This window comes from Drosophila mojavensis, unplaced genomic scaffold, assembly GCF_018153725.1.
Source record: "Drosophila mojavensis isolate 15081-1352.22 unplaced genomic scaffold, ASM1815372v1 contig_136, whole genome shotgun sequence".
In the NCBI taxonomy this organism is placed as follows: domain Eukaryota; kingdom Metazoa; phylum Arthropoda; class Insecta; order Diptera; family Drosophilidae; genus Drosophila; species Drosophila mojavensis.
The window spans coordinates 6722840-6749582 of record NW_025318667.1 but is presented as its reverse complement, the minus strand read 5'-3'; the positions used below and the strand labels follow the sequence as shown (position 1 = coordinate 6749582).

General features: G+C 41.3%; 1 protein-coding gene and 1 long non-coding RNA gene across 9 annotated transcripts in view; both read right to left on the bottom strand.

Annotated features, from left to right (window-relative positions):
* The window catches only part of LOC6586084 (cAMP-specific 3',5'-cyclic phosphodiesterase), a 234428-nt gene that overhangs the window by 67256 nt on the left and 140429 nt on the right, over positions 1–26743 (bottom strand). The window contains exon 1 of one of the 7 annotated variants that reach the window (XM_044011476.1): positions 6667–6776. The exons of the other annotated variants lie outside the window; for them this stretch is intronic. The gene's annotated coding sequence lies outside the window, so the exon portion shown is untranslated. Of the gene's footprint in view, positions 1–6666; positions 6777–26743 lie in introns of those variants that run through there. 7 annotated transcript variants of the gene reach the window in all.
* LOC122757877 lies at positions 12424–13753 on the bottom strand. Of its 2 annotated transcripts, none has more exons than XR_006358057.1 (2): positions 13168–13753; positions 12424–13056 (listed from the first exon to the last, which is right to left on the bottom strand). It is a non-coding gene; the product is annotated as an uncharacterized LOC122757877 (long non-coding RNA). The 2 variants fall into 2 exon arrangements; XR_006358058.1 differs by having other exon boundaries at positions 13216–13753.

Below are 26743 nucleotides of genomic sequence, written 5' to 3'. Positions count from 1 at the left end.
TCTCTCTCTCTCTCTCTGGCATCAAAAAGTGCGCAATAAAGAATAATAATAAAGCTGTTTTAATAGATGAACAATTCAGAGTTTTGAAGCGAACAAAAGATAAAAGCAAACCAAAATGCAAAATGCTCTAGAGCGAAAAAGATGCTATCCACATATATGTTATGTACATATGATATATGTATGTAAATGAAGGCATATATATGTTGTATGTATGTATGCTTATATGTCAACTTGAGAGCAGCTCAAAACGTGTCACTTTGAAGTGAAGTGAGGTTTTGCTAGCAGAGCATAAGCATTTGATTCACTTTCCTGCATTGAAAAACTTATTCCGACTGTTTTCATATAGTTGAATAGTTTTATTTTAAATAGATATTGATTGCACAGTAAAAACTCATTGAATTTAGTTTAAAGCTTTTAGATGATTACTACAGTGATAACTATCAGCTGCAGTTGACTGATACGATTCAATTTTTGTAAAGAAGGACTTGAAAGTGGAATAGACACAGGCATCCACTATTAATAAAGTTTGGGAATATATGATATATATAGTATATATATGAACATGGTTTTCTTCTGTTATATTATGATATATATCTAAGTTTAGCAGAAAGCAGTGGTCTAGCATACAGATTTACAGCTGTTAAGCTTAGAGCTGTTAAGTTGAATTGTACATAGCTACAGTCTATGTTAAGTATGCTCTGTTATATTTGACACCATGCTAACTATCTACATACACAAATATTTTGTGTTGCATCTAATCTCATTTTAATGTCACGCTCGCATTAACTATCGTCTATGTTAACTAAGTTCTGTTATATTCAAACCAATTTTAACTGTCTATATTCTTCAATATCGTGCATTGTATATAATCCCATATCAATATCACAGTCTTATATATGCACTGTACTCTATGTTAACTCTATGTTAACCAGCTTATATTCTCTGTTATCCCATAAAATCGATTTCAGCCAACCTCTGTTATAAGTAAAGGCATTACATATGCTCACCCATGTTAACTACCTTCGCTGTTAACTGAACTCAGTTCAATTTGATGCACATCTCATGGAACACATCCAAATAGCTAACAGACAAGCTGAAGGTCAGTTTACAATGTTCACGTTCTATAAACTATTTATATTTTGTTTTATGCCAGAGAAAATGGTTATTGGTCCCATAGTGCAGGGGCAGGCCAGCTCCTTCATTCCATGCGAACGAGTCGTGGCCCATTCATAATAATTTAACACACATTTTATGGCGCCCAGAAGAGAAAGCAGAAGCAGAAGCAGCAGCAGCAGCAGCCGAAGAAGAAGAAGAAAAAGTTGTTGCCAACAGCAGATACAAAACTTCTACCTGAAAGTCGAACAAAAGCTGAAACCTAGATACCAACATGCCTCTACCGCTCGCCCCCAGCCCAACGCTCATCTCTCTATCTCTGTCTCTGCCCCTGTCTCCTGCTGTCGCTCTCTAATGAGAAGTAAGTGGAAAGAAGGCTGTTGCCATGGCGAGAATGTCCTGCTCCTGATGTTCCTCTTCAGCTGGAATTGTTGGCTCAGCCTTGCGGCTCTTTTCTCCTTTCTTTCTTTTTTTTTTTTTGCTATTTTTTAATAAGATTCTTTAATTATATACCCACTATATTATGCTCTACCTAGGCACCCACACACACCTACACGCACACACAGACGCTCACTCATATGGTCAACAGACAAATACTTGAAGCTCGTCGGAATTTCTCAATTATTATCAATATGAAAAATTACAGAGCGAGAGAGCGAGAGAGAAGAAAAAACTAAGAAATTGGAATTTCAATTAATAAAAAAATAGCTAGCGAAGCTAAACTAAAGCAAATATTTACTACAATATTCTTAATGGACTCAAAATGGAAATATCTTAGTGTTAATGACAGGAAAATAAAGAAAAGTGTTTCCAGGAAATATGTCAAAGCTACGACGACTCATAGAAAATTCGAATAAGAAACAGATTATAAAATAAATTCAATAAAATTCAGATGAACTCAAGAATTTAAACAAAATTATATATTCAACTTGAGTTCCAATCTGCCAACTAGTTCCAAATGACCTTTAAACGACATTGAGAGAACTTTTGATGTGTTTATATAGTTCATTTAACTGCTAAGTGAATCAAGTTTCAGATGCTATGAAGTATTGGAAAAAAATTAATGACTAGTTCATATGAACTGTCAAGTAAACAACTTCAAAAAGTTCATTTGATCAAATATTTCCATATCATTTTTTTATCAGCGATGTAGGTCATTCATGACTAGTTCATTTGAACTGTTTAGTGAAAAATATGAAAAAGTTCATTTGATTAAATAATTCCATATTTTGCAACAGTTCTGCTCATTGATGTAGTTCATTGATGACTAGTTCATTTGAACTGAGCTGAATTGAATGAACCAGCTCAAAATGTAGTTGCATTTACTATTTCAAAAAGCTATTCATTTGATAAAATATTGCTATATTCTGTGAAATTTTCATGACAAGTTCTTTTAGTTCATTTGAACAGCCGACTGAACCCAGTTCACAACTAAGTTCCGTTCACAACTTTCGCAAAAAACCCCGTGAATATAGTTTTAGAACTATATTCCACAAATAGGTCTACCTGCCACACCCACCACGGCCGCCCCCTCTGGCCCTGTAACAGGCGGGCCATAAAAGACGGTTATTAGTGGATAAAAGATGTAATTGCTGCACGCGGCGTCGGTGGTTGCAGCCACCGGTGGCGACACTGGAAGCTGCCACCGGAGCCAAAGAGTGGGCGGGACGGTGAGGTGGTTGGGTGGTCTGGCACATAAAACATGCAGCAGCTGTTTAGTGGGTGAAACACCGCACGGAGAGCATAAATGAAAATCAATAAATAAAAATTTTATCGCCAAAGTAACGCAGCCAAAGACCCGGAATCCCAAGCCCTAACTCTGTCCTTGTATGTGTGCATGTGTGTGTGTGTGTGTGTGTGTGTGTGTGTGTGTGTGAGCCAACTTTCAGCAAATAGAGCCAAAAGAATAAATGTGAAAGCATAGCGAAATAGTAGACAAAAAAAAAGCTAGCTAAAAACGGAAGCTAAAAAAACCGCCAAAGCAAAATCAATAAACTTTTTGCGCAAGTTTGCCCATGTGTGTGTGTGTGTGTGTGTGTGTGCATTAGTTGTGGGTGTGGCCATCTAAGCGATTGACATGCTAATGCAATCGTTCAATAAATTGCAATTGCATAAAAATTGCAAGCAAAACCGAGCATTTAGTCAATCAAACTGATTTGAGTGGCTGTCATTGGACAGTTCAATCAATCAATCTAACAAATCTAGCAATCAATCACTCGATGAGCTCCAAGTGCTTGCGCATTGGTAATTTGCTTAAACAGTTAAGCGCTGCAAAAGAGAATCCAATTATCCACACAAATAAACAAGCAAACAAACGTAAAGGCAAAGAAGCGAAATGCTCTAACGGCGCTGCTCTTGTATAAGAGAGTAATGCACTCTTATACGCCGCAATGGAATGTGTTGCATTTGCAGCGATGCTGGCGTCGGCAGCAGAAAAGAAACGCAGAAACAAAGTGCAGATCGCGAAACAAGTGGAATGGAATCACATATGTAAGTCCGCGTCGATCAGCCGCAAGACAGTAGCGGCCCAAATAGTGTGCACGCCAGCTACGTGACAGCTGTGCAGTACGGAACAAGCGGAATTGAGCCGCATATTCATACTGGACAGACTGTGGCTAGGCGGATCAACTATGCACTCGATACAGTGCTGTCCCAAATAGTGTGCCCACTTCAGCTATCCATGCGGAACAACTGAAACTGATCAATGCTGATCATTACAACAGGAACAGTGACGGCCCGCATAGTGTGCACGATCGCCTAGTACGTGACAGGCGTAGCCAATAAATAAATAAATAAAAGTGAGCGAAAAAAATGAAATGAAATGATAATGGTTTAGCCATGTACATTTTACAAATTATTTGAAAAGCTCGATAAGCGCGCGTAGACACGTACGGATTCTATGCGAATATTTGCGGCGTACAGTCAGCATTCTGCATTGACGAACAGGCAAGGCAGAATGGAACTACAGTTGCAGAGTGGAGTTTGAGGAGAAGGGAAACGTTTGGAATTGAAACAAAATAGAACAGTGTCTTCTTTTTTATACTAAATCCAGCATTTGGTGTTTGGAATGGCTGGAATTGAAACCAATCTGATTTAAAAATGTATGGAGTTTTAGTGAAAGGAAATTTAGTTCTATTTAACTGATACATCTCGTATGGAACGTCTGGAATTGAGACACATGTAAAAATGTTCAACTTGCGGATATAGAATGCTAGGGAATTGAAATTTATTCACGAGAAATGAAATTGAAACAAATTTTTAACTAAATACAAGCAGAATATATGTGCAAGGGAATTTAGTTTAACTTTTTGACATGAAACGCTTGAAATTGAAACAAATGCGTTTACTGTAGCTACAAATATTCGAGTTAGCTTAATGAAAATTCAGTTTGTGCAGATTCCCAGTTCAGCTCAACTCAGCTCAGCTCCTGGCTTGGCCTGGCTATAAATTTAATTAGGTTTCGTCTTAATTGTTGCTCACAAATATTGCCCTAAAAAGTTGCAGTTTGCCTTGTTGCCATACTTCATCAACGCCCGCTCTCCCAAGACGCTAAACAAGACAAGAAAAAGACAAGCTGAAGATGAAGACGTAGAAGAGTGGCACGAAGACACCGTGAGAGTGAGAGAGAGGACCAGAAAGTGTTGTCCTTTCATGTCCCTCGGGGTGGGACAAAAAAAAAAAAAAAAAAAAAACTTTTTGATTTGTTTAGGTAAAAAGTTGTTGCGTTTGGCTTATGCAAAGCAGCAGGCGAAGGCGAAGGCGGCGGCAGCGTCGGCGACGACGTCAAAGCCGACGCTGACGTTGACGTTGACAGCACAGCTGTCTCTATCACTCAGCGCAGTTGAGTTCCAGTTCCACCGTTCCCGCTACGCGGGAACTGTTCGTTTACTATTATTTTGGCATCCGCTTTTAATTTACGCGTCGCATCGGCCAAGCCAAGCAGCAAATAGAAATACGCTTAGCAAACAAATGAAATGAATACATACATACACAAATACATATACTTATATATGTATGTATGCTGACCGGAGCAGCTGCAAAGCGGTAAATTCCATTTTTTTTTTTTTTAATCAACGCCAGCGGCGCTGCTGACAGGCAGTGGGCGGGGGAGCAGTGAGAAATGCGGCAACAGCGCGCCGCATTAGTTGATGCTCGCTGAGCAGCTAAAAAGCAAGAATAAGCAGACGACGGCGAAGGAAGAAGCTAACGAAGAAGAAGAGGAAGACAGCAGCTGATTCACTGATCCATTCAAGTTTATATACAATAAGTTTGAGGACGCGCACGTCCTCCTGGCCATATCCTGGTCGGGGGCGGCGTGTCTGGGCGTGGTGTGTGTATGTGTGTGTGTGTCTATGTATAGCAAACCGTTTTACTGTGCTGAAAATTCAATTTGATTTGATTTGATTTTCGTTCTCGTTTTCGTTTGAATGCACACCAACGGCAGAAGGACAGAAGCAGCGGCAAAGAAATGATATCAAATTAGTTGAAATAGAAGTAAAAAGTCTGTAAAGCCTGCCCCGCCCCGCCCCCCCTAAACTGATTTGAGCTCTCACCCCTCCTTAAAGCGAAATACAAGAGCTTAAAAATTTGACAGAATGAAAGAAAGAAAAAATTTGTGTCTCCTCTGCAGCTGAGAGATCACACGTTGTGTGTTGAGCAGGGCAGAACGGCATGAAAACGAAACGAAACAACTTATACTCTGCCACAGACGACCTATAAAGGAAAGAGCGAAGAGTACAGAGCATGCAGAATGTGCATGCGTATAAGACGAGCGTGTTTAATAAGTAGAATTGACTGTTCTATTTCGGTGCGTACTTAACACACACACACACACACACGCAAGCATAATTCGAAGAGTTAATCACTTAATAACTGACAGACGAAATGGAATGCGTGCATAGCATTGCATAAAATATAAGAGAAATATGTACATATGAATGTATACATATGTACATATATTTATAGCTATTAAGCTGCATATATGTATGTATGTATGTGTATAGGTAAGCGTATGCACTATTCGCTGTGTGCCAACGTGCGCTGTATGTGTACGCGTGTTTGTGTGTGCGTGCTTTGCTTTTTCAAGTGCAAATACAAATTTAAAGCAAACAGCCAGAGCCACGCGACATTTTGGGAAGCCCGATGTCAATTTAGCGCCGTTTTATAAGGCGGCCGCACGCACATACACATACACGCATACATCTACATTCTCACACAGACACATTCATATAAGAGCACACTATGTACTTGGGTGATGGCAAAGATTTTCATTGAGTTTCGCTCATGTTGTTGTTGTTGCTGTTGCTGCTTTTCATTTTACGTTTTTCGCATTTACGGCGCGCGATAAAAATCAACAGTTTTGTCAACTTTTGTTGTTATTGTTGGTGTTGTTGCTTTTTTTTATCGCGTGTCGGCCGCAATTAATTTAAAACATTAAAATTTTTGCCATGAGGTCGCTTGGGCGCTTCTTTTTTTCTAATTAATTTCGTACAGCGGCATGGCTACTGCTGTTGTTGTTGTTACTGTAGTTGTTGTTGTTTTTTGTTGTCTTACGCTAGTTTGCACTTTTAGTAGTTGCTCACGCGTTCTCCGCTGTCTTTTGCTCACTCTCTTGGCTGGCGCGCTCTCTAAGACTTGCTTTCCGTCTCCCTCTCTCCCTTCCTTCCGCGCGCGCTCTTGCTCGTTCTCTCGCACGAATGTGTCGGTGTGTGTCGCTGTGTCGGCTTGCGAGCGACTGCGTGTGTGTGTGTGTGAGTGTGTGTGTGCGGCCGCTGCTGCGTTTTGTTTATTTGTCTGTTCCACTTGTTTTTGCCTTTCGCCGTTTGCACTTGTGCATTGCAATTTTTTATATTATTTTGTACACTTAGTGAATTAGTAGCTCGATTGGACGTTATTGTTGGCTACGCTGTTGTTGTTACCCCCTCCGCCGTTTAGCACGTCCCGGCCGCTGCCGCTGCCGCGCTGCCACTGCCACTGCTGCAGCAACAGTCCCCACTTAGCCCACTTTTCGGCACATTTATCACGCACAAACAATTACAAAATTGAATAATTTAATGTGAGGGACGCGCGCGCGCTCAATGCAACTTTTTGTTTCGATATTTTCGCTCGTTCGGTGTGTGTCGCGGGGCCGATATGAATTATATATTTATATGTGCGCTTATTATTATTTATTTTCTAGCAAAATACAATTTTTTTCATAGGAAAAGTCCCACGAACTGCCGCACGAGCGAAGTTGCTTATACGTTATATGATGAAAACGAAACGGCAACGACGACGAACGGAACGAACAACGCGTTCGAAACGGCTCACAGACAGAGACCAAGCGCAAGCAAGCGAGCAAGAAGCAGCACCAGTACCAGTAGCAGCAGGCAGCAGCAGGCAGCAGCAGCAGCAACAGCAACAGCAACAGCAGAAGCAGCGCCAGCAGCAGCGTAACGAAATGAAACGAAACAAGACGAATGAGTGCACGAAGCTAACGCCAGGCGATGTAAGTGAGCGCACGACGACAATGACAACGACAACGACAACGACAGCGGCGTGAGAGAGTGAGAGATAGAGAGCACGCTGAGCGGCATGCGTGAGAGCTTTGCGTTAGCACGTTCTATGTTCTGGGTGGGTGGCGCTTTTGGGTGGTCGGCCCCAGCCTTTCAATACGTGCCTTGGCATAATAAGTTGCCGCTGAGAGAGCATTTGGCAATCGAAATTGAAAGTTGTAACGCGACGGCGACGCTGACGTTGACATCGGTGTCTTGCAAAAGATTCATCATCAAACAGCTGCCGCATTTAGCGCCGTCTCCTACACCTTTCAATCGCGCACTCTCTTTCTCTCTCTCGCTGTCTTTCTCTCGTTGGTAAACAGCGGAAATCCAATTACAAGCAGAGAGCAGTGGCAGAGACCAAATGCAAGGGCAGACACAGCGACGACGACGACGGCGACGATGGCGGCGATGCCGAAGCTTGCAGCTTACACAAGTACAATGACTTGACGCCGCCAATCACACTCAAACATACACACACACACACAAACACGCACTCACACATGCTCACAAGGCATACGCATGAGTGCAATAGTGGATAAAAGTGCCGAAAGAAGAATCGAACTTGCAAATTATCTTGCATTGTACACACACATACACGTGCATGCGCTCACACGTGCACGCTTACGCATGGTGACTTACAGGCAAAGCATGCTTATCTCTTATACTTGAACCCATTGAAAGCGTGTTAGGAGAGCTTATCGGTTTCGAGCGTACGTATGTAACTGGCAAACGAACACGTTTGATTATGTATGTAAATTCGTACCCTTAGCCGTCTAACGGTTTATTGAAATGCACTGTCTCTGCACTTGACACAGTTCATGCTTCGACTATCGCATTGCACACAAATGTTTTTATTTAGCTTATTGTGTTTATTCTTAATTTTATTAAAGCGTTGAGTGCTAATCTAGTGCTTCCTCTTATTCGTTTTATTCTTCATTTATCGCTTATGATAAAAAACCAAAAGTTCATGGTGCAATCTAGCAAGTGCCTAACTGGTAAATACCCTGTAAATTTGTAAATGGGACTTACTTTTATCGATGATGAATGTATGTGATCGATAATCGATATTTGCCTTTTATAAATAATTTTATGTATTTCTTTTGTGCCTGTTACATGTTGCACTTAAATATCAACATCGCCCATTGCATATAATGTTTAGAGGGTATACAAACAGTTTTATTTGCAGTCGGCTCACAGTTTCAAAGTGTGCCGACGCGATTCTTATCAACAACAACAACAACAACAATGACGGCAACAGCTAGAACAAAGGCAGCAGCCGTAATGATCGCCGTAGACTTATCAACGAAATAAATGCAGAAGAAACCGCTAGATCGCGCCCCCTGCAGAGCAACAGCTGAAAAGGAACAACAGACAACAGCCGCAAGCAGCGACGACAGCAGCGTCGCGACGCAGCGCCAGCAAGTGTGTAAAAATTGGAGAGACTGAGAGACAAGGAGAGAGAGAGAGCAGTGCAGATGGTGTTGCTTTGAAGTATTTGCGTATTTGAAGCTTTAGGAAGTTGAGTGTTGCTGTCTCCTTCACCTTCTTCTTCTTTCTTCATCAATTGACAAGTTGTGCAGATTTCGCATTTAACACAATTCAATTGAGCTTATGAGAGATGTACAGTTAATTGCTAGATGTGAAACAAGCAAAACAGACAGATGCCAACAAAAGCCTCTCGTTGTGCGTGTGTGTGTGTGTGTGTGTGTGTGTGTGTGTGTGTGGAAGGCAGCAGGCAGGCAACCTTGAACTTTGACCTCGCGCCTGCCAAGCAGTCAGTCGAGAGCTTTGCGAACACACTTACAAGTACAAGCACACACATACACAGCTATCTCTCTCTTTCTCTCTCTGTGTGTGTGTGTGTGTGTGTGGGAATCATTCTAATCTGAGCCTAAAAATTTGATTGACCTGCCTATAGCATGGTTCGCTGCCGCCTCCTTCCACCACTTGACGATATGTGACGACAATTCGATTGCCTGCTCGCTCGCTCGTTCGTTCGGTGAATGAGCCTGATGAACGGTAAATGGAATTGGAACTCGAACGGAATGGCAAACTAATAATTAGTCCCAAGTGGGTTTCATAGCAACGAGAGCCACTCGGCCTCTCGACCATTAGGCGACTGCTGCTGCTGCCGGCGCTGCCCGTTGCAGCAGCCAGAGAACAGAGGGATGCCTGATTGCGGTTAATGGTCAGCTGGAGTGTTCTGATTATGAAAAACAAGAAGCGAAAGATGAGCAAGAGGCAGAGAAGAAACAAAAATATGAAGAATCGGCATCAAAGTCACTTCTATGCCAGTGAAAGAGACAGCGATAAGGCGCAGTGAAAGAGAGAGAGAGAGAGAGAAAAAAAAACGAAACAAGTTCTGAAAACTGCAAATGAAACGAAGAAGTTCGTTAGGTTCCCGTTTATGGATGCAAATCTAATTGGATGCCAAAGGAAACAAAGAGAAAAAAATCCAGCTATGTAGGTGAGGGCGAAAAATTCCAATTTCATTAAGTGAAATGCTTGGAAACGAGAAAGTTCCGTAAAATTCATAGAGATTTCTATGGAAAAAAATATATATGTGTGCATACATAGGAAAATGCAAATATTAATATTATATTACATTATCTAATATATATACTTTAAAAGCAGAGAATATAATTATCTAATTAGACTCCTTTTTGAATTCAAATTTGGTAAGAAGAAAAAAAAATCTTTTTCTATAAAAACTACTTCTAGGAGGAAATCGTTCTATATACAAATTCAAATAAATCAAAGAAGTTTTCCTCGGTGTATATATGTATGCATATACGTATCAATATAATATCTATATATAGAGAGTTTGAATAAAGATTAAAGTAAAGTCAATAGCATTTAGGGAGATTATAGATAGAGTATATGAAACTTAGGAACTAGAAAGATATTAGGAATACATAAGATCTAGATGGGATGCAGAGGTGGAGGAGAGTTGTTGGAATACATAGAACTATGGAACTTCGATTAGCCGAATATTGAGAATACCCTTGCAGACATGCGATAGGCAGTGATGGGCTAGAAATGCAGTGTGACCCGCTTAAGGTTGATGGAATGCGGATTCTCTCTCAGATATATGAATACATGAATTTCTTAGAAATCCTATTGAGATATACAGTATGACCTGCCTAAGATGGATACATTTCCAGTTCACATTTGGATAAATATATGCAGTGAACCCACTATAAGATGGATGGATGGATGTTCTTTTCGATCTACAGTGTAACCTGTTAACATATATTACGTGTGTATACCTAGCTATACATATATACAGTATGATCTCCTTTAGACGGACATTTTTGCTATTGTAATTATACAGTAAACCTTGGCTAAAATGACATTGTATCCAATCTCACTCATTTAGACGAATACAATGACTATAAATATTTAGTACAGTATAACCCACCTAAGACGGACACGTTCATATTGAATAATAATTGTTATATTCTAATTTAGATCCATATATTTAACATTCTTCTTAAGATATACAGCATCGCCTCGCAAAGAGGGAAAATACTTTTTACTTCTACAGTAAAATCTCATTCAGATGGACACATTTGAGATTATTTTAAATATATTCAATATGACCTCGCTAGGACGGACAGACTTTAAGTTTTTATATATATAAATCTGTGTTTAGGTATGTACAGTATAATGTCATTAAGACGGACACATTTGCTATTATCATACGTATATCTATACAGCACAGCCTGCCCAACTCAGACATACTGCTACTTTTCATTTATCCCATTCTCTATCTATATTTAGTTATATACAGAGTTAATTTCCTAATTCTTCTTAGGCGATCTTCACTGCAAAACAGATGCCTAAAACTAAAACATTTCATACCCAGCGAAATGCACATACCCACTATTCTGCAAGTGTATTTACAGGGTATAGATCAGTTCATCACATGGCAAAGAATAGCAGGGTAGTGTGAGGGAGGGGGTAGTCAAAGGGGGGATGCATGGTTTTGTCGTTGGGGCCACTAACCTTGTTGGACTATTGCGATAATTGTAGCAGCAACAGCAGAAGGAGCAAACCATATAAACGAGAAAGTTAATGCTGCCGCACCAGGTGGAGGTGGATGCGGATGCGGATGCGGATGCCGATGCGGATGCCGATGCGGATGCTGAAGCGAATGTTGACGTGGCGTTCGTATTGGAGTTTGTATTTGTATTGGTATTTGTATTTGTATTTGTATTGCAATTGCTGCTGGCCTCTTCAGTGGCGCTGCCCGCAGTCGCGCTGCTGCTGTGACGGCTCGGCAAGTGTTCGCCGCCCTCTGCCGCTGCCGCTGCCGCTGCCCGCTCGGCCTCTGCTTTCTCAGCCGCTCGGCCGCCGGCACAGCGATTCAATGCCGTTTCGACAATGATCGACGCTGTCGACGATTTGCGTCGTTGCGCTGTCACTGGCGCTGCTGCTGCTGCTGCTGCGGCGGCGCTGCTCGCCTTCTGCTTCAGGAATTTGCTTAGACGTCGCGCTGCCGTCGACTGCGAGTGAACGCTGCTGGCGCCTAACGCTGGCGGTGCACTGCACGTGGAGCGTTTGCGTTGTTGTGTAGCTGCTGCTGCTGCTGTTGGCACTAGCAGCGACGTCGACTGCAGCGTATCATCGACGAAGCTGATTTGCTTCCACTTCTTCTTCTTTTTCACTTTGGCCGTTGCTTTGAGCAAATGTCTTGTGCGAAATGCCGGCGTCTGGGTTGATGCAGCTGCTGTGGCGCCGTTTGTTGTTGCTGTTGCTGTTGCTGCTGTTAAGCTTTGACTGCGCCGTTGACGCGCTGCTGGCGCTGCACCTGCTGCTGCTGCTGCGGCGGCGGCAGTGGCGTTGTCGCCTTTGGCCGCCAGTTCAAAACTTTGCCGCTCACTTACGCACACATGCACAGACTCTCACACACACACACACACACCAACACACACACACACACACACCCAAGCGCACACACACAGAGCTAAACTCACGCACGCGGCGCTAAACGATGTCGACGTCGCGGCATTTGATAAGCGGCGATTGTTGTCGTTCAGCTGCTGCTGCTGCTGCTTCTTCTTCTCGTTCTTTTTGTCTTTGTCGTCCGCTGTCCGCTGTCGCTGCTGCCGCTGCTACCGCTGCTGCTGTGTGATTTGCGTTGATTTACGATTTTAATTTAGATTCGGTTTTTGGTTTGGCCTCTGCCGCTGCTGCTGCTGCTGCTGCTACCGCTGCCTCTGCTGCTGCTGCTCGTTTTAATATTTTTTGCTGTTGTTTTATGTAATTTGTGTACTTGCTTTGTGCGCCTCTTTCGCGACAGTCGCCGGCCCGCAGCGCTGTCCAAGAAAACACTTGGAAAAAAAAAAAAATATTGTCAAAAAAATTGCACTTTCTGTTTATCTTTTGCTTCTTATGCTCTCTTAAAAAAAAAAAAAAAAAAATTAAAATTGATATTTTTGATTGTTTATTTTGATTTATTGTGATTATTTCGAGCGCGAGGCGGTTTGTTGTCTGTCACATGCATACGCACACAGACACGCAGATGTATATATTTAGACGCGCTCGCACGCACACACACATATGAACAAGACGACAGCGACGCGGCGCGCTCTCGCGATGCTCACAGCTGCAGCGACCGCACAACACTGGCACCAAGCGAGCCAGCGACGCGCGACGCCAACGCTGCTGTGGGAGAGCAACGACAGTGACGCCAACGTCGATGCCGACAACGCCGACGCTGACCGAACGTGTGAGCTAGCGACCAAGCCAAGCGCCAAGCGCCAAGCCAAGCGAACCGACCGACCGAGCGACCAACCGACCAACCGACCGACCGACCGACCACGCACGCCGCCAAAACCTAACGGAAGCTGTGTGGAGAACGGAGACTAAGCGGCGCTTCGCCGTCTACGTGCTGCGTGCTTCAAAGTAGAATGAAGTGCGCAAAAATAATAGTAGACGTCGGCGCTGACGCTGACGTTGACGTTGACGTAGGCGGCGTTGCTGCTGTCGACGTTGTTGTTGCCTTTGCTACTGTGTGTAGGCTGTGCAACGGTTATTTTTTATTTTTTGCATTTGCTTTTATTTTTAATTTTTTTTTTATTTGTTGTTTGTTGATGCAGCTGCAGCTTAATTTAGTTATTTTTTGTAAATATTAATTTTTTTTTTAAATATTATTTTTATTATAATATGTTTTTAATAATTAGCCAATGCTATTGTTGTTGTTGTTGCTTATCACTTATTGTTATTGTTGTGATTGCTTTTCATTTGCCTAACAATTGTCAACATCGCGAGAGTGAGGGAGAGAGAGAGAGCGAAAGAGAGAGTGTGGGTGGAGGAGAGTAAGAGGGGCAGCGAGGTAGAGCGAGAGAGCAGCAACCTTTATGCCTATATTATGCGAACCTCGTCTCGCTCTCTCTTTCTCACTCTCTCCTCTCTCTATCTTCTCTCATTGCGCAGCAACACACAGCTGCGCGCTCTTCTGCCTTGACAGCTGCTGCGCTGCCGGCGTCAAAGCGGCTGCTGTCGCTATCATAGACCGCTTGTTATTGTTGTTGTTGTCGTTGTTGTTGTTGTTGTTGTTGCGCATTGCACTTGAAAACTTCATCTACGCATAGCTGCACTGCACCCCCGCCCCGTCCTCCCTTTTTGCCTTTGCCTTTGGCTTTGCTTTTGGCTTTGGCTTTGCCTTTGCACTTGCAATGGAGAACGTCGATGCGGGGTCAAGTACTGGGAGGGTTGGTCGGGCGGTCGGTGGGTCGTTTGGCTGGTTGGTGCTCAGCTGGGCTAACACTAGGCGTAACAAATGCTAGAGATTGGCATTAGATGCTGCCCCGGGAATACAGCATCTCCACTAAATCCCAGCAGAATCATTTTCAAATTGAAAAAGCCTAATCAGATATGTTCTGATTAAGGTTTAATCACTTAATAATATTAGGATACTTCAACTGATGTAAACTTAACTAATTGGTATTCCAATGGACATTGGATTTATCTTCTTGTTGCAAAATCTGATCAGATCTGTTCGGATTAAGGATTAATCATATTAAGATACCTTATTTATTATTTATTTATTTTGTTATTTCCAAATCAATTATATCAGTTCTGATTAATGATTAAATACATATTGATTCAGTAGATGGGAATGGGATACGGAAAGTCTAGTAGAGCCTGCCAAAGGGATATGTATTGGGAATGATTAATAGCTAAGGATGCTGTGTATTGGATAAGGCTTATCGGTGGTCTTCCTAATATAGAAGGACAATTAGATATGGAATTTCCGGCTTAACGTAGATGTTCCGATGCAGTCGGTAGGCTGTCGTGGCAGTTCCTATCGGAAGGAGAACTGGTTGAGGAAGCAAAGTATGGAAGATGAATGAAGATATCTATCGCCGAAATAAAAGCATCTTAATACTTTTTTTTTACAGGGCAAGCAGAACGGAGAATGGGCTAAGGGGCAGGCGGAAGTACGCATAGACGGGCGTAAGGACGGTTGGACAGCCAGTTAGAGGGTTTATAGGACGGTCAGTCGAACTGTTGGTCGGTCAGTCGGATGGTCACTCGAACGGTCTGTTCGACAGACAGCCAGAGACACACTTCCAGAGAGTTTCGATATTGATATAATATCTTATATAATTCGATTATCTTTTATATGATATCTAACTGGAGCGAGAGCTGTATTGGGGAATTTCGTTTACGACTGACTCCCATATCTGAGCACCGTGGACTTCCAATCATTAATACGGCACACGGCCTGCTATTATCATCGTAATCTCTATCTCCACATCCGCTTGAATTAGCTTATACGTATTGTATATCCACTAAACCAAATAGACTTACTCTAGATACTAATAGCAGCCGTAATAATAGCATCATGAAGAATAGCATATAAATGCACCCATTGGCAATTGAGCTTAGTTGGTGTAATTACCAACTCTGAATGACTTGATGACAAACAGCACCGTTCACTTGCCCTACCCCGACCCCGGGCACGGCCCTAACCCCAATCGCTACCCTAACCCCAATGCCAAAGTTGTTTCCTGTCGCCGTCCTCCCTCGCTGCCGCCTCGCCAGCAGAATCCCCAAGCCGCAAGTCACGCGAATTTCGTGAGGCTTCAGTTTTAATGGGAAGTGACCCCAGCCACCAACTGACAGCCGTTGCAGTTGGCTGACATTTTCTTCGTTATTGGCCACTTGAGCTTGGCTCAGGTGCGTCAGGTGTTTGGGCATTGGGCGGTGAAACTGGTCCAGCACCAGCAGCACCGTCCGTCCGGAAAGTTTCAAATTTCTTGCCCCGGCCAGGCTGGCGGCAATCCAATAAGCAGCCGTACACAAAGTGCGAGAGACCCCGACGACCCTGACGCTCGACTCGGTTCGCATTGCAATTATCCGGCGCCTGTTACTCGAGGCCCCGTGAGTTATCCATCAGCGGGCCACTTGTCTTAAATGAAAATTGCCAGCAACAGCAACAACAACAACAACAACAACAACAACAACAACAACAACAACAACAACAACAACAATACGCAATTGGATGCGCTGATATTTGCTCGGCGATGGCAAACATTTTTTATGGTCCAGCTGTAGCTGGGCTAGAGGCCACACCTGGCCTAACAGCCACCAGCTTCCATTTCCCGGCTGCGTTTTCGTTTACGTTTTATTGCCCCTAGCTGGGCGGTCTTGTCACTTTCCAGGTTTTGTAGCACCGGCAGCACCGGCAGCAGTACCGGCAGCAGCACCGGCAGCATTACCCTCTGCCATCATTTGCATAAAGCAGCCCAACTGCTAAGATCTGTCAAGATGAGCCTGCGGTTCACTCTTGGACCCATCTACACTGCCAACTTCTAGGGATCTAAGCGAATTTACATTGAGTTGGACGTTATACTAGAAACTCATAATAATATTATTATCTTAAGTTCATATGTGCTGAAACGATATGTTTTCGATATATCGATGAGCTTAGCACATAGTAGCATATGAAAGCGATTAATATCGATAGAGCACTAGTGGTAGATGAGTATTGTTATAAGATTCTCGATAGATGAGCATCGGTAGATGATTATCGATAGATGAGTATACAAAGGTCAATATCTATATCTATGTATCGTTTGGTGTCAATAGATGACTATCGATAGACAAGTATCGATTGCTAAGTGTATAAATGATGAGTATGGAATAAGATTTCAGGTAGATGAGCATCGAATATGAGCATTTATAGGTGCCTATCGACAGATGAGTATCGATAACTAACCATAAATAAATATATATGTATCTGTATTGATAAAATACTCTATTTAGATGATTATCGATGTTTGATTATCAATAAATGCAAATCGATATTGATTGCTTAGTATCAATAGTCTCTTTATATAAGAACTAGCGCAGATGATTATCGGAAAATTATCGATAACTAGAAGTAAGATAGATTCATTGTTTCTGCAGCTCAACTGGAAAACTATACATCGATAAGTAGACATATGTGCAAATAGTTTACCCTTATGTATCGAATATCACTACTCATATCGAACGCTCACTTAGTTCTATATTTCAGAAGAGTATTTAAGAAACGCTGCGCTGATTTTGGGTTTCTCTTGTTTTCTATATTTTAACTTTTTACTCTGCTTGAGCTGCTGCTACTGCTGCCTGCTTTGTGCTTTTATAAAGCACAATCAACAACAACAACAACAACAACAGCAATAGCAACAACAGCGAAGGGCAAAACAACTAAATAATGAATGGAAAATGGCACCCAGGAGGCACACGCTGTACAGCTGTACTAGATGATAAACCCGACCCACACAAGACTGCATAATACTCGTTCATTGTCCGAGAACATTTAAGTTTATGCACCGAAAACTTTTCCTTCATGTCGATGTATGAGGCTGAGCCACGCCCACAGTGGGCGCATGGAAGGCATCTTAACAGTTTATAAGACGATTATACGCATGAAGTCTTTAGCTGTAGCTAACTGGAAATTGCTAGAAAACTAATATACTCTATTCACTGAGTGAACGAGGTGGCATTGGAGGGGTGTACCTGACTCGGAGATGCCCTGCTGTTATGCTATTATAGCCTGAATTTTAATTTTTATTGGATATAGACAACTGAAGTTCGATACTTATTATCGATTTTATTTGATTATCGATTTTATATTATCTAAGGTCTTTAGCCTTTCATACAAACGAAGAGAACGAGATCGACTAGGCTCCAATCTAGAATATATAAAACTTATGGACTCTGTCACGCCTCCTTCTATCCGTTACATACATTTACATAGAAGTAATATACTCCGACTTCCCATTTCTAATGAGTCTTTTGAGTATTATTAGTTAAGCAAATCAAATAGTCTTAAGGGTGAACCATTATTGATATATATAGATGTAATTAGAAGATTCTAAGCAATCATACCCTGTAATATGTAGCAGCTAAGTTAGAGAATGTCTAAGGAGGCTCGCTTCAAAATTGGTATAGCTATAATAGAAATTAAATGAATTTCGAATGTCTATTCTATTATCTATTCTATATATGCTCAATGATCGATTGAAGCTGTTTGCTGACTTTATAGGGTATTTGTGTATTGGCGTTTTTCACGAATCAACAATTTCTACTGGCTTTCGTTTATTTTTAATGCTTTCAATTTCCTGCACTTTGAACTTTGGTTTTTTATGCCCTGTACGCATTGAAATGCAAATTAAGGGTATATTACTCGCATATAAATGCTTGCAGGAGGCAGCAGGAGCCGTGACAGGTGCTAGAATGAAGAGGCATTGAGGCAATGTATATCTGTCCATCTACAGAGGCTAAAGATTTCCAATATGAAATGCATATTCCTAATATAAGTCATAGGGGTTAAAATTCATTCCCTTTGACTTCTCTTTCTCTTTCCATCCTCTTTCTTTGCCTTTGCCTTGCTTTCTCCCACTCGTCTAAGTGTATACCTGATCTAGCTTAGGGTATCTTCCAGTCAAGCCCTTCCAGCTAAGTCAATCTCACTAGTTTTTTTCTCCCATTTTAAGATTTGCTCTCACCTCTGGCACAACCCCTCCCCTCCACACTCACCCCTTCGCTCACCTCTCTGTGTCTGTGTGCATACATGTTTATTATGGCCGTGGCGTAGAGTAAACGCGACTGTAGTTGCTGCACACCCAGCGGGTGGGCGTGGCCGGCAGGCAGCCCAGCCAACAAATTGCATACGTTTCAAAATATTTTTCTCATTTATTTATTTTCTTTATTTTTTTTTTTTTTTTTTTTTTATTTTTGCATCGCTTTGTGCTTGTTGCACTTGATAAGAGAAACGGCCACAGCTTGGGGCCCATGCGCCGTTGTTGGCCCCAACAGACACGCCCGCTGCCCCTACCGCCCCGGCCGCACCACGCCCCTTCTTTGTGGGTAGTCGACAAGCAGCTGTTGTGCAAAACGCCTCCAAAGTTAATCAGAAAATAGCTGAAAAAGCGAAACAAATTCCAAGCTTGAACGTGTTGCTGCTTGTTTAACGCTTTTTTCCCCCTTAGATCGACGAGCTGGGCCCAGCTCTGGCTGGACCTCAAAATGTTGTTGTTAGGTAACGCCCACGTTGCGTATACGCAAAGTTCTTTCCATGAATTCATTTGAATCTCATGATTCCGAACTATTTTTGGCTATCTCTTGATAGTATATTCACTTGTATACATAGTCATATTCACATTTATATTCGAAGTCCCATTCATATATATATTTATATTGATATTCATAGTCCTCATATGTTATTTGCTTACCAGCTTTGATCAGAGTTAGATTTAAAGTCGAGCTTGTCTTTAACTTACCTGTAAGAAGAAGAAATTGAAATGAATTAGAAAATTAGTGTATTATTTTAAATGAGTTGGTTCAGTAATCTCAGATGAGTTATCATCAAAGTATATAAGTCTAGGACTTGATCATCTAGGTGCAACTAAATTTTTAACTTGCTCCGGTAGAGCTGCGACATACACAACTTCGAGCAACCTCTTAAGTCTTAGCTTCTACGTACCCCTTAGTCTATGGTCAGTTCGGTTAGTTATAACTGTTCTGCGATTTCTTATTGCTCTTATCAAATAGAGTTTTGGACGACCCCCACACCCCCCACACAGCAGGTGCCTAAATATGCATATATGTATATTCAGACTTAAGGGTTTACGAAGGGGTATGAGACGTTTAACAGTCAAGCAGGGTACGTAGGGTTTACGATAGCTGAGAAAGGTTGGCTTGAAACAGGAGACCAAAAGCTCAATATTGCAATCATTGGCCAGATGGGTTCCGTATATATCTATAATACCTAGCCTTAATATTAATAGTGAATATGCACACAAGCTGAAGACCCCAGTTGTCAGTGCTTAATTCTTAAGTTAACGAGCTCAAAAGTAGGATATCTTAAAGATATGTATGTGAAATAGTCATAATCTTTATATTTTTGCCTTTAAGGCTCAAGCTCAAGGCCTATAAGCTTTGCATGGCTTTTGAGATCTGCTAGAAGAGCTAAAAGCTGACTTGAAATAAATTAATGATATTTAATACATAGAGTATATACATACATCAATGAATAAATTTTTTTGTTTATATATCTTAAGAACTTTTGATATACCTTTATAACTTAAAAGAACTCTTTTTGAATTTTATCAAACAAATACATATAATATTATACATATATGTATGTCTTAACATACATTAGTAAAGTCGGTTTCATAGAAATATGGTTTCTAGCTGCACTTAAGCTTTCCCTTTGTTTCTCCGCTAAAAGTGCGACCGTCAAAGGAACTTTTTAGCTTTTTAAGTTGCAGAGGCATGAGAAGCTTTTGTCTAGCAGTCGACCCCAGTTTCGTGTAAGCTTTGGGAAGCTTTCGCAGCGATTCCTGGCCAGCAGCAAGTGAAAGTTTAGTGCATTCAAAAAGCTGCACACCCAACAAAAGTTCGCCGTGGTGAAAAGCTCCAAAGCTCACAGTCGTACGACGAGGCATATAAATTCTTATACTTTGATTTAAACTGTTGAGCTATTTGAGCTGCTTGTTGAGCACTCAAATTCACATTAATTTATGCATTATCTAATTGGAAACATGAGTGGCTCGAGTGGCTAAGCAAAGACGATGCTCGTCCGGCCTTTTGTTGGCACAAATCACACGGCAGCTGCCACTCGATTTGCTCAGCTTATCCACTCAGGCAGGCAAGCACCCAACCACCCGACAAACATAGGAAGCTAAGCATTGAGCTTGATTTGTTTTTTTCCTGATAAATGTTTGATTTGATTTGCTGTGAAATACCTTGAATCCATTAAGTATGATTAAAAAGGGCTTTCTGAAGGCCATCGAAAAAAGGCTAACGTGATTTCCTCTAGCCTGATGATTAAATATGAACATCTCGTTGAGTTTGTCTACTACATATACAGCTGTTGACTATTTTATGTACCGGGTATTCACTAGTCACGCTTGAACTAAACTTGGAATTTTCGGTTTCGTGTTTATTTCAATCAGAAATTTTAAACGAATTAAAGCTCCTTAGGTCTATCTAATAAATTTATTATAATATATGTGTTAGTTTTAGTAGTTTTATGTACCGGGTATTCTATAGTCGCACCTCAACTGAATTTAAGATTTTCTTTTTAATTTTTCAAATATTTCCTTGTAGGTTTCTTCTAAGCAAAAGCTTATATCTAGTTGAATTACTCTACAATATATATAATTGTATATTTATTTGATGTACCGGGTATTCATGAGTCGCGCTTACTCGACTTGTAATTTATTTTCTAATTCCTTTAATGTATTTGCTTTCACTTTTTTCTTTGCGAGCTTTGTGACATTATTGAAGCTCTGTGCTTGCAGCTACTTCAACTGCTACGTTTGTGCGTTTGTTCGTTCATCTTTCCGCTCGTCTGTCTGTCCGTCCGTTCGTCTGTCCATCCGGCCTTTCACGTGCAGCTTGGTGTTGCATACTTTGTGGCTGTTTTGCCCGCAAGCGCGAGGCCCTGAAGCGCTTAAATCTTTTGCCAGCTCGCGCTCTACCTCTACCGCTCTCTTCCTCCTTCTCCTTCTCTTTCTGTTTCGCTCTTTATCTTTTTATCTTATTACCTCGCGGTCTCTCTCTCTCTCTCTCTCTCTGTTTCCCTCTCTCTTTGTCTCACCCAAACACTTAACATGCTCAACCCAATTAGTTAAGATTTGCAACTGTTTAGCTTTTGTGTCACATGGCGTATGCGCAATGTTTTCTTTTTTTCTCTCCCCCAACCAATTCAGTAGTTGTCTCTATAATCCTTTTCTAAATGAGTATTTATCACCTGCTGCTATTTAACAGATGCTTATGTTAACTTTATGCTAGCTGAAGTTTTTATATGTATATGCATATAAATTTTTTGAGTTTGTTTTGGACTTGTCTCTTCACCCACATTCTTGGCCCAGTTCTGCCCAGATTTGGCAAGAGGCCGCAAGCATGAGATAAACCCAATAATCACTCAATAAAAATCTGACTGAATGACCTTGACCAAGAGAATCAAACCAGACCGGGAAGTCGCTGCTATAAATAAGCAAACAGATCTATAAAAATCTATGAATATATACATACATATGTATATATTTATATATATTTTTTTATTTAATTTCCTATATTTGGTGTGAAAATTTCTATTTTGTTGCTTAGTTAATTGAGGCGACACACAAAACTTTTTCTTCAGCTGGTCTGAAGTGAAAGGTGGGAGGGGGGTTGGAGCAACTTGCGCTGCCACGCCCACAGCCCACAATTATTCTGCTGCCTTCATTATCGCCGAAAAAGTATGCAAACGAAAAGGCACGCGCGCTGTGGCTCGCTATCTTAAAAGGGTTTTTTTTTTTTTTTTTTTTTTGTGTGTGTTTGTTTCTCTCGTAAGCCAGAGAAACCCCAAAGCCTAACACAAACCCCCCATTACCCACACTCTTGGCCCTCTCTGTCCTGTCACCTTCGCCGTGTTGGCCAGACCCGCCCGCATCTTTGTGTATTTCCTTTGTTTGCGCCTGTTTTGTCATCGGACGAAGTTCAAGGCGAGCTGCCGCTTCCGCTTGGCCTCTAATCGAGCTCCCAAAACGCCTTTAGCTGCTCAGTTTAATGTGGCATTAGAAATGCCCAATGCTGGCGGGGAGAAGGGTATTGGAAAATACTTGGACATATATAAATGGAGTCCAAGTCAAAGTGAAACTCGGAAAGTATCCCAGAGCAAGCTATCCCTAGAGGTGTGCGCACTCTCTCCATTTCTCTCACTCTCTCTCTCTCTCTCTCTCTCTGTCGCTATCTTTGTTCGTCTCTTGCTCTTTAAAAATTATTTGTATCTTTGTTGTGCCTGGGCCCATTTGTCTGTTATGTTTTAAATAATAAATAAACTGTAAACATAAGTCACGCATACATAAAGCGCAAAAGTTGAGCCCCTGGCTTTAAGAGATTTATGTGCACATTGTGAGAGCTGGGCCCCAAATGCGTGATGGGGGTCGGTCGGCCGGCTGTTTGGCTTTGAGTGGTTGGCTGCCTGCTGGTCGTGGTGGAATTTAAAGCCCACATCGAATAGTTAACGTCGAAATTCATGTTAACAAAGCCACCGGAATGTTTATATGCGCAGCTCATGGAATGCGCCATAAAGCGAAAATAAGCGCAGCAGCCAGAGAGCTGGAGCTAGCGAGTTCATTAGTTCATTGTATGGAATGTTAATTGAGTAGCAGAGGTCAGCGCATAGAATGCAATTCGCAGCAGCTCAATGAGGCTGCAGGAGAAAGCCTTTCAATGCCCTCAGCTAATTGAACTAATTAACTGCACCTGCTCCACCCACGCAGCTCGTTAATTAACTGTTCACTCTTACTCCACACATATGCCGCTCCATTTGCAAGCAATAACTAAAACTCTTATTCAGATTTAGTTGCGAAAAATATATATCGATTTGGAGCCGCGCGATAAGCTGTACAGATTTAGCCATGCCCTTCACTCCCCTTATCCGTCCGTCTTGTCGTTCTTCTGTCTGTTCATCCGTCTGTTCCTCTTTTCTACTACTTTTCCGAGTGTCCCGTTCCTCTATCCGTTCGTCTGTCTGTCCATTCATCCGTACTTTATTCTGACCATTCCTCCGTCCCTCTCACCTAATGTCCGCTCATCTATCCGTTCGTCTGTCTGTCCGTTCGTTCATCTGTCTGTCAGTCCGTTCGTCTGTTCATCCTTCCTCTTACCAGTCCGTTCATTCCTTCGTCCGTCCTATCGTTTTTCCGGTGTGTCCGTCCGACTTTGTGAGCCGTGCGTCCGTCCGTGATTTCATTCCTCTGTCCATTCGCCGTACATACGGTCGTTCATTCACTCACGAATGAGTGATTCGTCCTACCGTTTTCTCGTGACTCCGATCTTCTTTCCATGTATCCGTCTCACCATTTGAGGTCTCGCACATGCGTTCATCCCTCTTTCTATCCGTTCATCCATCCAATGGACTGTTCGTACATCAATTTGACTGTCTATACTTTTGTCTATTCGTCGGTCTATCCGTTTGTCTATCCTTCTGTCGCTACAACAACATCATTGAATTAAAACCTCACAGTTTTAATTAGAGTTTATTAGACAACAACATCACCAACATCATCCAACTGAATATCTATTGGTAATTCGAGCCATTATCCTCTTATCGCTATCGATATTTTTTCTCAATGTGCATTGCATGACAGCTAATCCCCTTCCTGTCCCGCTCCAGGATTGCATGCACACAATTCATTGCTTGACCATCGGTAAATATATATAGAGACTTCATTGGTTAAAGTCGAGGTGCACGATTTCCACTTAATTGACCATTAATCTGAATTAATTAGTTAATTGAAGTACGTGTTAATGTTATTTTATGATTTATGCAATGATTTTTTTTTGCACAAGTGTAAACACGTTTTTCATGTGAAACAAATTTGTCGTTAGCAAAAAATCCATATTCAGTATAGAGACGTGGGCCTTTCGCATTTCATGGACTGAATTGGATTTATAGCTTTAAAATTTGAGTATTCAGTGAGAGAGTTGAGAATCGTGACATTCCATTAAGGTATGTTGCCTTTGATAAGACGGAGGCGTGGCACATCAGCAAGCAGTATATATGTAATGTAGAGGACTCTATATTCTGTATCATATCATATACCTCCTGGAATTTAAATACATATAAACACATAGAGTCGCTACACGAATATAGGAAATTGTAGAAAAACAGGACATCTATCTTTTCCTAGAAACTAACTCTTCAAATTTTTTCTTTAGCTGGAATCGAAATTTTAGAGTTCATTTTTTGAAACTCAACTATAGAATTATTTTCCAAGAGAGAAACTAAATAAAAATTGTATTTAGTATGAAATTAAAGATGAGATTTTTTAAATTGAATTTTCGAATTTTTTTCAAGCTGAAACCAACATTTTATATTTCTTCTTTGTTTAAAGCTCGAAATTAACTCTTATCATTTGCTTTCCTTTTTATGAGTTTTCGCTTTAAGCTTGTGTGTAAATGCCAGAGTTTTTATTTAAGCCAGAAGCTACATTTCAGAGATTTTATTGCTACACCCTAAACCCATTGAGAATGGGAAATCAGGGCATAATAGTTTTGTGAAAATGTAAGAAACAAGCAGAAGGAGGCGTGGCAGACCAGAAAAAGTATATATATTCTTGATCAGGTCGACGAGCTGAGTCCATAAAGGCATGTCCGTTTGTCCGTTCGCCGTGATACCGTTAGTTGTATGAGTAAGAGTATGGAAATTTGACTTTATCATATTTTCCCCATTGCTTTTTTCAAGCGTAACTTGAATACCGTTAGAGCTAGAGATTAGAGATTTACAAGAATTTTAGAATTTTCCACGCTTTCTTTGAGTGATTGAAATATCTATTTGTCATATTTATATTTTTGCAAAAAGAAAAAAATAATAATAAAAAAAAAAATATATAATAAATAAATTTAATAATCTATATAAAATATCAAATATATAAATTTCAAAGAATTTTTCTTTTTATATTATACAAAATGCCTTTGCTGTCAGTTCAGGCAACCTTTGGATCTACCTAGGGTATTGCAGCTTTGGTTAGCCCTACCGAACCGTCTCTAATTGCTGTATGACATTTCGTTTGCATATTTTTTTTCGCACATATTTATATAATTTTTTAAATTCAAATTAAGCCTCTGCCAATGCAGAAATGTGCAGCGAAAAAAAAAAAAAAAAAAACAACTTGAGCGTGTGTTCATGTGCTTTATTCAAATTTGCTATGAGCCATATGCCATGCATTTAAGCCGACAATAAGTGAGCTATTGGCACGGCCAACAGCAGCGACGGGTCGGCGCGTTTTAATTTATTTATTTAAATATGAATTCGCTGCGCTGCGGCTGAATTCCAGGGCAAAATTTGTGCTATTTATATGTGGATCAATGCGGCGTATAATAACGTATTCAAATATAAATAGCCGGGCAAACAAACGCGCACTGCGCGGCTGACAGGTGTTTAATTAAGTTTTGTCAAACGCTGGCTGCCAAATCGTATTTCGTTTCACTTTTCACTTGATAACATTTTAATTTTACACATACATATATTGTATATATATATATTTCATTTTATTTTTGTTTTCCAAATTGAAAAACGAAACATTTTCGCAAAGGTCTCCGTCTGCCCTTTAATTATGCGTGCGCTGAGAATTGTCATAATTTGTAGCTTGCAATTAACGTGGCTAAGGTCTAGTATATGTTAGCCTCCCCTCCTCCCAGTCTATCCCTCTCTCTCTCCCTCCCTCTCTCTATATCATTCTGTCGGTGTTGTTGTCACGACTCGAGCGAGAACATTTAAATTTAATTATACGACTATGACAAACATTTTTGGCATTTTGACAGCGAGCCGCGCGGCAGGAGGCGGCAGGTGTGCGGGGCGGACGGACGCTGACAGCTGGCAACTGTCGAAGCTGCCGAATGACATTTGGAGCGCACACGGTGCGTATACGCGACTTGTCCCGCAGCCAAAATAACAATTAACAGCAAGAGATGAGCATTTTACAAAAACAAAAAATGCGAGCAAATAAAAACAAAACACAAATTCCGTCAAGGATCCGGGCAACCGTAAACGAGAGCCCGGACACGGATACGGATGTGGCAGCGGATGTGGA